A 15,806-nucleotide genomic window follows, 5' to 3' on the forward strand; every position below is an offset into this window, starting at 1 on the left:
TCTCCATGAAATCTCTCCATTCAGAAACCCTTTTGAAGAGGAAGCAGAAAGAGTGTAAGAGCTAGAGGTGACAGAAGACACTAAGAAAACAAGGCCCTCTGAATAAACTAAGCAAAGCTCATATGAACTTACATATACTAAAGCAGCATGAAGAAGACCTGCAAAGGTCTATACAAAGTCCTCTGTGTACATAGTATGACAATCAATTTATTGTCTTTATGGAATTTTGGAGCGTGCAAATGGGTGAGTTTCTGAGTCGTGTGCCTTCTCTTGAGATCCTTTGTGCATGTGGATCTGTTTAGTCCAACTCCAATGTGATATTTTCTATTTTATCTTTTTATATTTTCATTTTATTTTATTATTATGACTTAGATGCCTGTTTGTTTTCTAATGAGAGACAAATAGGGAGTAAATATGGATGGGAGGGAAGGTGAATAGGAACTAGGAGGAGAAAAAAAAGCAAAAACAGGAGAAAAAGTAGGGGGTAAGTAGAGATATTCTTGGACCTCAGCTGTTGTAAACAAAGTGTAAGCATCCTCTTAAGACAGCAGCTGGAGTGGTGGGGCAGGAGAGTGTGGGTAGTTGGTAGAGCACCCTCATACAGGAAAAGGGGAGGGGGGAAGTTGGTAGAGGAGGTAACCAGGATATGGGATATCATTTGAGATGTAAACAAATGGAATGATTAATTAAAAAGAAAAGGACAGCAAACTCGGCAGAGCGTCCCAAGGTCCAGAGAGGATTCTCCACACCACAGGAGCCCTAGCACGCCCAGGATCCTGAGATCACTGATGAGTGGAATGCAACATCTGTTCCAAACAACCCAGAGGGTCTTGTGCCAGCAGGAACAGGGACAAAAGAAACTCACCCAACCAGCTGCTAGGGTTTGTTCTGGTCAGCGCCAGCACCTTGCCATCTTGGGCACAAACTCAGCGGGCCCTAGCACATCCAAGATCTTAGGATAACTGGTGAGTGGAATGCAATATCTGTTCCAAAAGATCCAGGAGGGTCTGTGTCAGCAGGAACGTGGATAAAGGAAACCTTCCCGACCAGTGACTGGGCTTCATTCCAATCAGCACCAGCCCCATGCCATCTTTGGCACTAAATCGGGGGAAGGTCCCAAGGTCCCCAAAGGGCTCTCTACTTTGCAGGCACCCTAGCACACCGAGGATCTTGAGATCACTGGTTAGTGGAACACAACATCTGTTCCAGAAGGTCTTGTGTCAGCGAAAACAGGGACAAAGGAAACCTGCCCAACCAGTGGCTGAGATTCATTCCTGTCTACACCAGCCCTACACCATCCTGATTGCAAACTCAGCAGGCCCTAGCACACACAGAATCTTGGGATCCCTGAGACCAGTCTACAAAGGAGAGCACGTGGGTGGCAAGAGCAAAAGAGCATTTTGGACAAGGTCCCTTCGGGCTTTCATCCTCAGCCAGGAGGCAGAGTTGAGACATAAACCCCTGGACACCTTCCCTGCCAGAGGAAAGACTTCCTGCAGAGAGAGCTTTGACCACTGGGACTCAGGAGAGAGTTGGACTCCCAGGAGTGCTGACAGAGGCTAAAGAATCATAGGAGGAACAAGCTCCAGCCAGAGACAGAAAGAACATCTAACACCAGAGATTACCAGACAATGAAAGGCAAACATAAGAATCTGACTAACAGAAACCAAGACCACTCAGCATCATCAGATGCACGATGATCACCACAGTGAGTCCGGGCTACCCCAACACACCAAAAAGCAAGATTCAGATTTAAAATCATATCTCATAATGGTGGTAGAGGATTTTAAGAAGGGCATTAATAACTCACTTAAAGAAATACAGGAAAACACAACTAAACGGGTAGAAGTTCTTAAAGAATTAAAGGAAAACACTGCCAAAACAGGTAGAGGGCCTTAAAGAAGAAACACAAAAATCCCTTAAAGAATTACAGGGAAACACAACCAAACAGTAGAAGGAATTGAACAAAACCATCCAAAAATCTAAAAATTGAAGTAGAAACGATGAAGAACAACAAAGGAAGACAACTTTGGAGATAGAAACCCTAAGAAAGAAATCAGGAACCATAAATGTGAGCATCAGCAACATATTAAAAGAGATGGAAGAGAGAATCTCAGGTGCAGAAGATTCCATAGAAAACATGGACACAACAAAGGAAATGCAAAATGCAAAAAGATCCTAATCCAAAACATCCAGGAAATCCAGGACACAATAAGGAAACGAAACCTAAGGATAATAGGGGTAGATGAGAATGAAGATTTTCAACTTAAAGGGCCAGCAAATATCTTCAACAAAATTATAGAAGAAAACTACCCTAACCGAAAGAAAGAGATGCCCATGAACATACAAGAAGCTTACAGAACTCCAAATAGACTGGACCAGAAAAGAAATTCCTCCCGACACATAATAATCAGAACAACAAATGCACTAAATACAGATAGAATATTAAAAGCAGTAAGGGGAAAAGGTCAAGTAAGATATAAAAGCAGACCTATTAGAATTACACCAGACTTCTCACCAGAGACTATGAAAACCAGAAGATCCTGGACAGATGTTATACAGACCCTAAGAGGACACAAATGCCAGCCCACGCTACTATACCCAGCAAAAGTCTCCATTACCATAGATGGAGAAAACAAAGTATTCCATGATAAAACCAAGTTGACACAATATCTTTCCATGAATCTAGCCCTTCAAAGGATACTAAAGGGAAACTCCAACACAAGGACAGAAATTACCCCTAGAAAAGCAAGAAAATAATCCTTCAACAAACTTAAAAGAAGACAGCCACAAGAACAGATTCACAACTCTAACAACAAAAATAACAGGAAGCAATAATTACTTTTCCTTAATATCTCTTAATATCAATGGACTCAATTCTCAAATAAAAAGACATAGACTAACAGACTGGCTACATAAACAGGACCCAACTTTTTGCTGCTTACAAGAAACCGAACTCAGGGACAAAGACAGACACTACCTAAGAGTAAAAGACTGGAAAACAATTTTCTAAGCAAATGGTCTGAAGAAATAAGCTGGAGTAGCCATTCTAATATTGAATAAAATCAACTTCCAACCCAAAGTTATGAAAAAAGACAAGGAGGGGCACTTCATACTCATCAAAGGTAAAATCTTCCAAGATGAACTCTCAAATCTGAATATCTGTGCTCCAAATGCAAGGGCATCCACATTCATTAAAGAAACTATAGTAAAGCTCAAAGCAGACATTGCATCTCAAACAATAATAGTGGGAGATTTCAACACCCCACTCTTATCAGTGGACAAACCTTGGAATCAGAAACTAAACAGAGACACACTGAAACTAACAGAAGTTATAAAACAAATGGATTTAAAAGATATCTACAGAACATTTTATCCTAAAACAAACGGATATACCTTCTTCTCAGCACTTCATGGAACCTTCTCCAAAATCTACCATATAATTGGTCACAAAACAGGCTTCAAAAGATACAAAAATATAGAAATTATCTCATGCATCCTATCAGATTACCACGGATTAAGGCTGATCTTAGATAACAACATAAATAATAGAAAGCCAACACTCACATGGAAACCGAAACACACTCTACTCAATTTTACATTGGTCAAGGAAGAGATAAAGAAAGAAATAAAAGACTGTTTAGAGTTTAATGAAAATGAAGCCACAACATACAAACTTATAAAACATAATGAAAAGCTGGGCGTGGTGGTGCATTCCTTTACTCCCAGCACTCAGGAGGCAGATGCAGGCAGATTTCTGAGTTCAAGGAAAGCCTGGTCTACAAAGTGAGTTCCAGGACAGCCAGGGCTACACAGAGAAACCCTGTCTTGAAAAATCAAAAACAAACAAACAAACAAACAAACAAAACACAATGAAAGCAATCCTAAGAGGAAAACTCACAGCTCTGAGTGCCTCCAAAAAGAAACTAAAGAGACCATACACTAGCAGCTTGATAGCACACCTAAAAGCTCTAGGACAAAACAAAGCAAATTCACCCAAGAGGAGTAGACAGCAGGAAATAATCAAATTTAGGGCTGAAATCAACCAAGTGGAAACAAAAAGAACTATTCAATCAACCAAACCAGGAGCTGGTTCTTTGAGAAAATCAACAAGATAGATAAACCCTTAGCCAGACTAACTGTAGGGCACTGGCACAGTATCCTAATTAACAAAGTCAGAAATGAAAAGTGAGACATAACAACAGAACATGAGGAAATGGAAAACATCATCAGATCCTACTACAAAAGACTATACTCGAGAACACTGGAAAACCTGGATGAAATGGACAAATTCCTAGATAAATACCAGGTACAAAAATTACATCAGGATCAAATTAATGACCTAAACAGTCCCATATCCCCTAAAGAAATATAAGCAGCTATTAAGAGTCTACTGAACAAAAAATGTCCATGACCAGATGGGTTTAGTATAGAGTTCTATCAGACTTTTAAAGAAGACCTAACTACAATTCTCCTCAAACTATTCCACAGAATAGAAACAGAAGATAATCTACCCAATTCATTCTCTGAAGCCACAATTACTCTGATACCTAAACCACACAAAGATCCAATAAAGAAAGAGAACTTCAGACCAATTTCCCTTATGAATATCGATGCAAACATACTCAATAAAGTTCTCACAAACCGAATTCAAGAACACACCAAAACAATCATCCATCGTAATAAAGTAGGCTTCATTCCAGGGATGCAGGGATGGTTTAATATACAGAAATCCAGCAACATAATCCACTATATAAACAAACTCAAAGACAAAAACCATATGATCAGCTCACTACATGCTTTCTCCCTACCTATTCAATATAGTAATCAGAGTCCTAGCCAGAGCAATTACACAACACAAGAAGGTTAAGGAGTACAAATTTTAAAGGAAGAAGTCAAAATACCACTATTTGCAGATGATATGATAGTATATATATGTGGTCCTAAGAATTCCACCAAAGAATTCCTAAACCTGATAAACAGCTTCAGTGAAGTAGCTGGATATAAAATTAACTCAAACAAATCAATGGCCTTTCTCTACACAAAGGATAAACAGGCTGAGAAAGAAATTAAGAAACAACACCCTTTACAATAGTCACAAATAATATGAAATACATTGGTGTGACCCTAACCAAGGAAGTGAAAGATCTGTATCATAAGAACTTCAAGTCTCTGAAGAAAGAAATAAAAGAAGATCTCAGAAGATAGAAAGATCTCCCATGCTCATGGATTGGCAGGATCAAAAAAATGGCTATCTTGCCAAAAGCAATCTACAGATTCAATGAAATCCCCATCAAAATTCCAACTCAATTCTTCACAGGCTTATAAAGGGCAATTTGCAAATTCATCTGGAAAAACAAAAAACCTAGGATAACAAAAACTATTCTCAATGTTAAAAGTGGGGATATGGGCACATGGGAAATATTCCTGAACAGAACAGCACTGGCTTTTGCTGTAAGATCAAGAATCAACAAATGGGACCTCCTAAAACTGCAAAGCTTCTGTAAGGCAAAAGACACTATCAATAAGACAAAAAGGCCACCAACAGGTTGGGAAAGGATCTTTACCAATCCTAAATCAGATAGGAGAGTAATATACAATATATTTAAAGAACTGAAGAAGATGGACTCCAGAAAATCAAATAACCCTATTAAAAAATGGGGTACAGAGCTCAATCAAGAATTCTCAACTGAGGAATACTGAATGGCTGAGAAGCACCTGAAAAAAAAATGTTCAGCATCCTTAATCATCTGGGAAATAAAAATCAAAACAACCTTGAGATTCCACCTCATACCAGACAGAATGGCTAATATTAAAAATTCATGTGACAGCAGATGCTGGTGAGAATGTGGAGAAAGAGGAACACTTGTCCATTGATGGTGGGATTGCAAGCTGATACAACCACTCTGGAAATCAGTCTGGCTGTTCCTCAGAAAATTGGACATAGTACTGCCAGAAGATCCAGCAATTCCTCTCCTGGGCATATACCCAGATGTTCCAGCTTGTAATAAGGACACATGCTTCACTATATTCATAGCAGCCTTATTTATAATAGCCAGAAGCTGGAAAGAACCATGGTGTCCCTCAACAGAGCAATGGATACACAATGTAGTACTACTCAGCAATTAAAAACAATGAATTCATGAAATTCTTAGGCAAATGGATGGATCTGGATGATGTTATCCTGAGTGAGGTAAGCCAATCACAAAAGAACACACATGATATGCACTCACTGATAAGCAGATATTAGCCCAGAAACTTAGAATATCCAAGATATAATTTGCAAAACACATGAAACTCAAGAAGAAGGAAAACCAAAGTGTGTATAGCTCACTACTTCTTAGAATGGGGAACAAAATATCCATGGAAGAAGTTACAGAGACAAAGTTTGGCACTGGGATGGAAGGAAGGACCATCCAGAGACTGCCCCACCCAGGGATCTATCCCATATACAACCACCACACCCAGACATTATTGCATATGCCAGAATGATTTTGTTGACAGGACCCTGATATAGCTATCTCTTGTGAGGCTATGCCAGTGCCTGGCAAATACAGAAGTGGATGCTAACAGTTATCTATTGGATGAAACAGAGTACCAAAAATGAAGGAGCTAGAGAAAGTACCCAAGGATCTAAAGGGGTCTGCAATCCTATAGGAGGAACAATAATATGAACTAACCAGTACCTCCCAGTGCTGTTTCTGTAATTGTATATGTAGCAGAGGATGGACTAGTTGGCCATCAATGGGAGGAGAGTCCCTTGCTAATGTGAAGATCATATCCCCCAGTACAGGGGAATGCCAGGGCCAGGAAGCAGGAGTGGGTGGGTAGGGGAGCATGGCAGGTAGAGGGTATAGGGGATATTTGGGATAGCATTTGAAATGTAAATGAAGAAAATATCTAATAAAAAAAGAGGAATAAAAAAAGAAAAAAAGAAAACAAACAACTCAATTAAAAATGGTGTACATGACCAGGCAGTGTGGATTTCTGAGTTCAAGGCCAGCTTGGTCAACATAGTGAGTGCCAGTAGAGCCAGAGCTACAGAGTGAAACCCTGTCTTGATAAATAAATAAATAAATAAATAAATAAATAAAGATGGTGTTCATATCTCAATAAAGAATTCTCACTACAGGAAACTCAGATGTCTGAGAAACACTAAAGCAATGTTCAACATTTAGCCATCAGGAAAATACAAATCAAAATCACTTTGAGATTTCTTCTTGCACCTGTCAGAATGGCTAAGTTCAATAATGCAAGTATCAGCTCATAGTGGTGAGGATGTGGAATGTGGGAAACACTCATCCATTGCTGCAGGGAGTACAAACTTGTACAACCACTGTGAAAATCACTGTGGTCGTTTCTAAGAATGATGAGAATAGATCCACCTCAAGATCCATCTATACTACTCTTGGACATAATCACAAATGACACTTCCTCCTACCACAAACACACTTGCTCAGCAATGTTTATTTTTGCTTTATTAAGAGTAGACAGAGATTGGAAACAATATAGATGTCCCTCACAGGAGGAATAAATAAAGAAGATGTAGCACATTTACAAGATGGAGTATTACTCAGCCATTGAAGAAACGGAAGTAATGAAAATCACAGGAAATTGGATGGACCACCAACTCCAAAGAGCATACATGGGCTGGACACATGTAGATGATGTGCAGCTTGATCTTCATGTGGGTCCTAGACAACTGAAGCAGGGCTATCCCAAAAGCTGTTCCTTGTATATGGGATATGTTCTTTGAGCTGGGATGCCTTGTATGGCCTCAGTGGGAGAGAATGAACCTAGCTTCACAGAGACTTGATGTGCCAGGTTGGGGGATACCCATGGGGACCTCCACCATCTCAGAGGAGAAGGGAAGGGATGGTGGGAGACGGATAGTGGAATGGGTGACTAGGAGGGGGCGATGAGTGGGGTGTAAAGAAAATAAGTATAATCAGTATAATTATAATAATAATAAATCATTTATAAATTAAAATACATTCAAAATATATTATATATAAATATATTGAATAAAATAAAATTTAAAAGGAAAACTAAGAAAATGACTTATAATGAAATACTATTATATTCATTGATCAGTGCCTTGCTCAGCTATCATCAGAGAAGCTTTCCCCTGTACCCCCTGAAGCAGGCACAAATAAATACAGAGACCAACAGCAGCACATTGTACAGAGTGTGAGAGACCTTGGAATACTCAGTCCTAAACAAGATGCCTCCATTAAATCCCTCCCTTCAAGTCTCAGGTAACCCTATGAAAAAGGAGGCAGAAAGAATAGAAGGGCCAGAGGGGATGGAGGACACCAAGAAAACAAGGCCCTCTAAATCAATATGATGGACTCATATATGAACACAGCCTAAGGCAGCATGCACAGGACCTGCATGGATCTGCATTAATTAGGGCTCTAGACCTGAAAGGAGAAGTGAACACTAGTCCCCACCCCTAGCCCAGAAGTTATTTCTAATAATAACCACTTGCAAATGAAAATATAGTTTCTTCCAAGAGAGTGTTACTGGAGAAAGAAACCACTCTTAATGTTAGGCTGCATGCCCAGCTGTAGATAGTCAACAGAAAACAAAGTCAATGGTGTCTTTGAAGATTCATTGCCTCACAGTGTTGTTTGGGGGATTTTTCCTTATTTTTTTCTTTAAATTCTATTGTATTATTTTTCTCTCTTTTTACCTTAAAGGTCTTTTGCATATAGATTACAGTTTAGTGTTTTGACATAATTCCCAGGTGTGAAAATAAGTGGGTCTCTCTTTCTCCTGCCTTCTCCATATCTTTCTTACTTCTGTTTGTTTTGTGCAATTCTAATGGGCTAACTTTATTTCATTTTATAATATTTTATTATTATTTCTTATGTATTGGTTTTCTAGTGAGAGACAAAACGGGAGTGAATCTGGATGACAAGGGAGGAATGAAGCAAATAGGAGGAGTAGAGAAAAGGGAAGCTTTAATCAAGATATATGATGTAGTGTCATCCTCCCTCCACTGGAACTCTTGCCTGGCTACAGGAAGTAGCCACTTCAGTCTCCATATCCCTAGCTGCTAGGAGTCTCAGCTACGGTCACCTCCATAGATTCCCAGGAAGGCCCCCCATCCCAGGTCTCTGGCTAGTCTTAGAAATGTCCCTCACTGATTTCTCTTCACTCCTTCAGCCCTTTCTTGGCTCCCACCTCTCCATACAACTAATTTCCATGCCAGTTCCCCTCCTTACACTCTCTCCCACTCAGATTCCTTCCTCCATCCACTTCTGATGTCTATTTTATTTCCTCTTCGGAGTGAGATTCACACAGCCTTCCTTGAGCCCTCCTTATTAGTTTCTTTGGGTCTGTGGATTGCACCATGTTATCCTGTACTGTATGGCTAATGTCCACTCATAAGTCAGTATATACCATGCATGTCTTCCTGGATCTGGATCTACAAAACCTTCAACCCAAAATTTGTCCTGCCTACAGGATGCACAGGTATAAAGATAGAGCAGAGATTGAGGGAATGGCTAAACAATGACTGTCCCAACATCTCACGGGAGAGACACAGTACATGGGAGAGAGCCAACCCCTGACACTATTAATGATACTCTGCTATGCTTGCAGACAGGAGGAGTCTAGCACAACTGTCTTCTGAGAGGCTTCATCCAGCAGTGGTTCGAAACAGATGCAAAGACCTACACCTGAATATCAGGAGGAGCTGCAGGAGTCTTGAGGAAGAGTTAGAGATAGGTGTGAGCAAGCCAGAAGGGTAAAGGACACCACAAGAAAACCTACAGAGTCAACTAACCTGAATCCATGGGGGCTCATAGAGACTGAACCACCAACCAAAGAATGCAGGGATTGGACCTAGACTACCTACATATTTGTAGAAAATATGCACTTGTACTTTATATGGATCTACTAACAATCTGTCTTTGACTCTGTTACTTGCCATTGGGTCTCCTCACCCTAACTGGACTGCCTGGTCAGGCCTCAGTGGAGAGGATGCACTACTGCTTCGACTTGATGTCCCAGGACAGGTTGGTACTCTAGGGTTCTTCCCTTTACTGAAGAGAAGGGAACAAGGTAATGGGAGGAGGATTTGCGAGGTGTATCTGGGAGGAGAGGGAAAAGGACTGCAATCTGGATGTAAAGTGAAAAAAATAAATAAATTTAAATAAAGGAAGGAAGGAAGAAAAAAGAAAGAAGGAAGGAAGGAAGGGAAGGGAAGGGAAGGGAAGGGAAGGGAGGGGAAGGGAAGAAGAAGGAAAGAGGAAGGAAAGAGGAAGGAAAGAGGAAGGAATGGAAGGAAGGGAAGAAAGGGAAGGAAAGGAAAGGAAGGAAAAGAAGGAAGGAAAGGAAAAATCATTTACTTTTGAGAAACCTCTACATACCCATATCTCTAGCCAACATCCCCTGTTCCACCAGAGGCTGTGCCAGGAGCCAGAACCACGGGTGAAATGCACACAGCACACACACACACACACACACACACACACACACACACACCACTCATCCACTCATAGACTTCCCTCACTCATGATCTTCTCAGTCTATCTCTAATGCCCCTCCTCCCCTCCTCACCACATAGGGACCCAGCAGAAGGCTTTGCTCCACCAGAGGTCAAACTTGCCACTAGAATTTCTAATCTTGCTGAAGAATCCCTACTGGACCAGAGGTCATGCCCAGATGCCAGAACTCCAGCCTCCAAATAAGGTGAAGCTCTTTACTCAACCACAGACTCCCCCAATCAGAAGACCAATGAGGAAACAAGTACCAAGGAACAGAACACTCATGCAACAAAGAAAGCCAAACTCAGAAATCAGCACCTAAACCTATAATCACTCCCAAACCAGAAGCCTAGGAGCCAATGTAGTAGTCTTATTGAAAGTCATTATGCCATGTTTTGTGGGGAGCGGGTGTGGCGGCAGTCCCAAAGGCGCCAGGGACTGCAGCTAAGTCATATGACTTGCACCTGACTTCCTCATATAAGACACAAACATCTTGAGTGCTGCGCAGGTGTACCAGGATACAGGTGAATCCAATTTGGTGGAGATTTGCCCCTGCTGCCCTGATTAGCTGAAGCTGCGTGCCTGGTGAAGTGGCGTGGCCTGCTGTGTGTGGATGGGAACTGAGAGTATAAAAGAGTGAGAGGCCCAGGGTTCGGGGGAGATATAAAAACAAGGGAGATATAAACAAGGGAGATATAAAAACAAGGGAGATATAAACAAGGGAGATATAAACAAGGGAGATATAAAAACAAGGGAGATATAAACAAGGGAGATATAAAGAAAGAAGAAACAGGACTGAATAAACGTGTGCAGAAGGATCCTGCTGCCCAACTCATTTTATGAAGCCACTATTACTCTGATACCTAAACCACAGAAAGATCCAACAAAGATAGAGAACTTCAGACCAATTTCTCTTATGAACATCGATGCAAAAATTCTTAATAAAATTCTCGCTAACCGAATCCAAGAACACATTAAAGCAATCATCCATCCTGACCAAGTAGGTTTTATTCCAGGGATGCAGGGATGGTTTAATATACGAAAATCCATCAATGTAATCCATTATATAAACAAACTCAAAGACAAAAACCACATGATCATCTCGTTAGATGCAGAAAAAGCATTTGACAAGATCCAACACCCATTCATGATAAAAGTTCTGGAAAGATCAGGAATTCAAGGCCAATACCTAAACATGATAAAAGCAATCTACAGCAAACCAGTAGCCAACATCAAAGTAAATGGAGAGAAGCTGGAAGCAATCCCACTAAAATCAGGGACTAGACAAGGCTGCCCACTTTCTCCCTACCTTTTCAACATAGTACTTGAAGTATTAGCCAGAGCAATTCGACAACAAAAGGAGATCAAGGGGATACAAATTGGAAAAGAGGAAGTCAAAATATCACTTTTTGCAGATGATATGATAGTATATATAAGTGACCCTAAAAATTCCAACAGAGAACTCCTAAACCTGATAAACAGCTTCGGTGAAGTAGCTGGATATAAAATTAACTCAAACAAGTCAATGGCCTTTCTCTACACAAAGAATAAACAGGCTGAGAAAGAAATTAGGGAAACAACACCCTTCTCAATAGCCACAAATAATATAAAATATCTCGGCGTGACTCTAACGAAGGAAGTGAAAGATCTGTATGATAAAAACTTCAAGTCCCTGAAGAAAGAAATTAAAGAAGATCTCAGAAGATGGAAAGATCTCCCATGCTCATGGATTGGCAGGACCAACATTGTAAAAATGGCTATCTTGCCAAAAGCAATCTACAGATTCAATGCAATCCCCATTAAAATTCCAACTCAATTCTTCAACGAATTAGAAGGAGCAATTTGCAAATTCATCTGGAATAACAAAAAACCGAGGATAGCAAAAACTCTTCTCAAGGATAAAAGAACCTCTGGTGGAATCACCATGCCTGACCTAAAGCTTTACTACAGAGCAATTGTGATAAAAACTGCATGGTACTGGTATAGAGACAGACAAGTGGACCAATGGAATAGAATTGAAGACCCAGAAATGAACCCACACACCTATGGTCACTTGATCTTCGACAAGGGAGCCAAAACCATCCAGTGGAAGAAAGACAGCATTTTCAACAATTGGTGCTGGCACAACTGGTTGTTATCATGTAGAAGAATGTGAATCGATCCATACTTATCTCCTTGTACTAAGGTCAAATCTAAGTGGATCAAGGAACTTCACATAAAACCAGAGACACTGAAACTTATAGAGGAGAAAGTGGGGAAAAGCCTTGAAGATATGGGCACAGGGGAAAAATTCCTGAACAGAACAGCAATGGCTTGTGCTGTAAGATCGAGAATTGACAAATGGGACCTAATGAAACTCCAAAGTTTCTGCAAGGCAAAAGACACTGTCTATAAGACAAAAAGACCACCAACAGACTGGGAAAGGATCTTTACCTATCCTAAATCAGATAGGGGACTAATATCCAACATATATAAAGAACTCAAGAAGGTGGACCTCAGAAAATCAAATAACCCCCTTAAAAATGGGGCTCAGAACTGAACAAAGAATTCTCACCTGAGGAATACCGAATGGCAGAGAAGCACCTGAAAAAATGTTCAACATCCTTAATCATCAGGGAAATGCAAATCAAAACAACCCTGAGATTCCACCTCACACCAGTGAGAATGGCTAAGATCAAAAATTCAGGTGACAGCAGATGCTGGCGAGGATGTGGAGAAAGAGGAACACTCCTCCATTGTTGGTGGGATTGCAGGCTTGTACAACCACTCTGGAAATCAGTCTGGCGGTTCCTCAGAAAATTGGACATAGTACTACCGGAGGATCCAGCAATACCTCTCCTGGGCATATATCCAGAAGAAGCCCCAACTGGTAAGAAGGACACATGCTCCACTATGTTCATAGCAGCCTTATTTATAATAGCCAGAAACTGGAAAGAACCCAGATGCCCCTCAACAGAGGAATGGATACAGAAAATGTGGTACATCTACACAATGGAGTACTACTCAGCTATTAAAAAGAATGAATTTATGAAATTCCTAGCCAAATGGATGGACCTGGAGAGCATCATCCTGAGTGAGGTAACACAATCACAAAGGAACTCACACAATATGTACTCACTGATAAGTGGATACTAGCCCAAAACCTAGGATACCCACGATATAAGATACAATTTCCTAAACACATGAAACTCAAGAAAAATGAAGACTGAAGTGTGGACACTATGCCCCTCCTTAGAAGTGGGAACAAAACACCCATGGAAGGAGTTACAGAAACAAAGTATGGAGCTGAGATGAAAGGATGGACCATGTAGAGACTGCCATATCCAGGGATCCACCCCATAATCAGCTTCCAAATGCTGACACCATTGCATACACTAGCAAGATTTTACTGAAAGGACCCAGATGTAGCTGTCTCTTGTGAGACTATGCCGGGGCCTAGCAAACACAGAAGTGGATGCTCACAGTCAGCTAATGGATGGATCACAGGGCTCCCAATGGAGGAGCTAGAGAAAGTACCCAAGGAGCTAAAGGGATCTTCAACCCTATAGGTGGAACAACATTATGAACTAACCAGTACCCCTGAGCTCTTGACTCTAGCTGCATATGTATCAAAAGATGGCCTAGTCGGCCATCACTGGAAAGAGAGGCCCATTGGACACGCAGACTTTGTGTGCCCCGGTACAGGGGAACGCCAGGGCCAAAGGGGGGGAGTGGGTGGGTAGGGGAGTGGGGGTGGGTGGGTAAGGGGGACTTTTGGTATAGCATTGGAAATGTAAATGAGCTAAATACCTAATAAAAAAAATGAAAAAATAAATAAATAAAAAAAAAAAAAAAAAAAAAAAAAAAGAAGGATCCTGCTGTGGCGTCGTTCTTGCTGGCGAGTTGGGGGCGCGCGCAAGAGTTGGTGCCGAAACCCTGGACAAGAAACATCTTCAGGCACAAGCGAAGACCCCCTGCTACAGGGAGGATTCAGAACTGCATCACGGGGAAGGAGTGGTTAATAAAGGTTCTCATAAAACAGACTGTTGAGAAGGATCCAGCGTGGATTCAGAACTATTCAGCTGGGGAACGGTACTGATGAAGAGAAAGAGAAAGATGAGGACTGAATAAACTGCTGTTAGAAGGACTGGTGGTCGCATCGTTCTTGCTGGTCGAGAGCAGATGCGACAATTGGTGGCCCGTACGGGGAACCGACTCCCCCACCGAGTTCAGAACTTTCAGCAGTCAGTGGTTGCCGGCAGGGTAAGTTCACGGTGAGTGAAACTTGCGACCCCAGGAGTTTGGGAAGGACCTCAGATAAAATAGAGGTGAGCATAAAGTTGCCAGGAAGTAGGCACAAAGTAACCCAGGAGTTTGGGAAGGACCTCAGATAAAATAGAGGCAAGCATAAAGTTGCCAGGAAGCAGGCACAAGGTAACGAAAGGTTCCTGGTTTTGGGACAAGTTAAGGTTCCTGGTTTGGGGACAAGTTAAGGAACTATGATAACCTCAGTGTAGTGATCAAGAGATCCTCGCTGAGTAGTTATGCTTTTTTTCTCCCATTGACCCTTTGTGGGTAGGTCTGATAGTTTTGGTCTTGTTTGTTCTGATATATGGACTCTGTTACTGTTTGAATCAAGAGGCAGTCAAGACAGGTCAGAAAATCCTTATAGAGCAACAAGAAAGTATGTCGGAAGAGAAGGGCTTAAAAAGAAAAAGGAAAAAGAAAGACACAGTGTTATCAGGTGGACAGAAAGGACAAAATAAAAGAGCCGAGGCGGAAGAGGAAGGCGAATTAGCTTCTGTGCCTCCTCCCTATGCCTCCTCAGCAGTGAAAACTTGACTCTCGTATTGACTCCCCAGATGGACACACAGGTGATTGAGGTTATGGTCTCATTACCACGAGGTATTGTGTCCATCTCCCCTGGGGATCGACCAGATCAGGTATTGACGTGGGCGAGAGGGTCTGTTTGTGTGTTTCCACAGGACCAGACGGAACCTCTTTGGGTGCCGGAGAGATTGGTGAGACACTGCAAGAATGAGGCTCCTGATCCAGTTGCCCCCGTGGATGTGGTGGATGGTCCCACAAGCACAAACAATGGAGCCGAGATGGGAGATCCTTTCGGTATTCCAGAAGCCGATACCAGCTCGACATGACATTCAAATTTTTCCACGCTTTTTGATCCCTGAATTCCCCTTAAAGAGATAGCCCCTCTGGCCATCTATCCCTTGCTTCAGGGAAGATGAGCGGGGATGAGAGCCCTGGGATGTATGCTTGTTATAGTGTGTGTGTGTTTTGTGTTTGGCACATGTGTTAGGTGCAGAGTGTGCG

At 41.5% G+C, this 15,806-nt stretch overlaps 1 long non-coding RNA gene across 3 annotated transcripts in view; it reads right to left on the reverse strand.

The window, feature by feature from the left end:
* Gm27243 overlaps window positions 1-15,806 on the reverse strand; it is a 455,800-nt gene that overhangs the window by 130,959 nt on the left and 309,035 nt on the right. The gene's annotated exons all lie outside the window — the stretch shown is intronic.

Source organism: Mus musculus, chromosome 4 (assembly GCF_000001635.26).
Source record: "Mus musculus strain C57BL/6J chromosome 4, GRCm38.p6 C57BL/6J".
Lineage (NCBI taxonomy): Eukaryota > Metazoa > Chordata > Mammalia > Rodentia > Muridae > Mus > Mus musculus.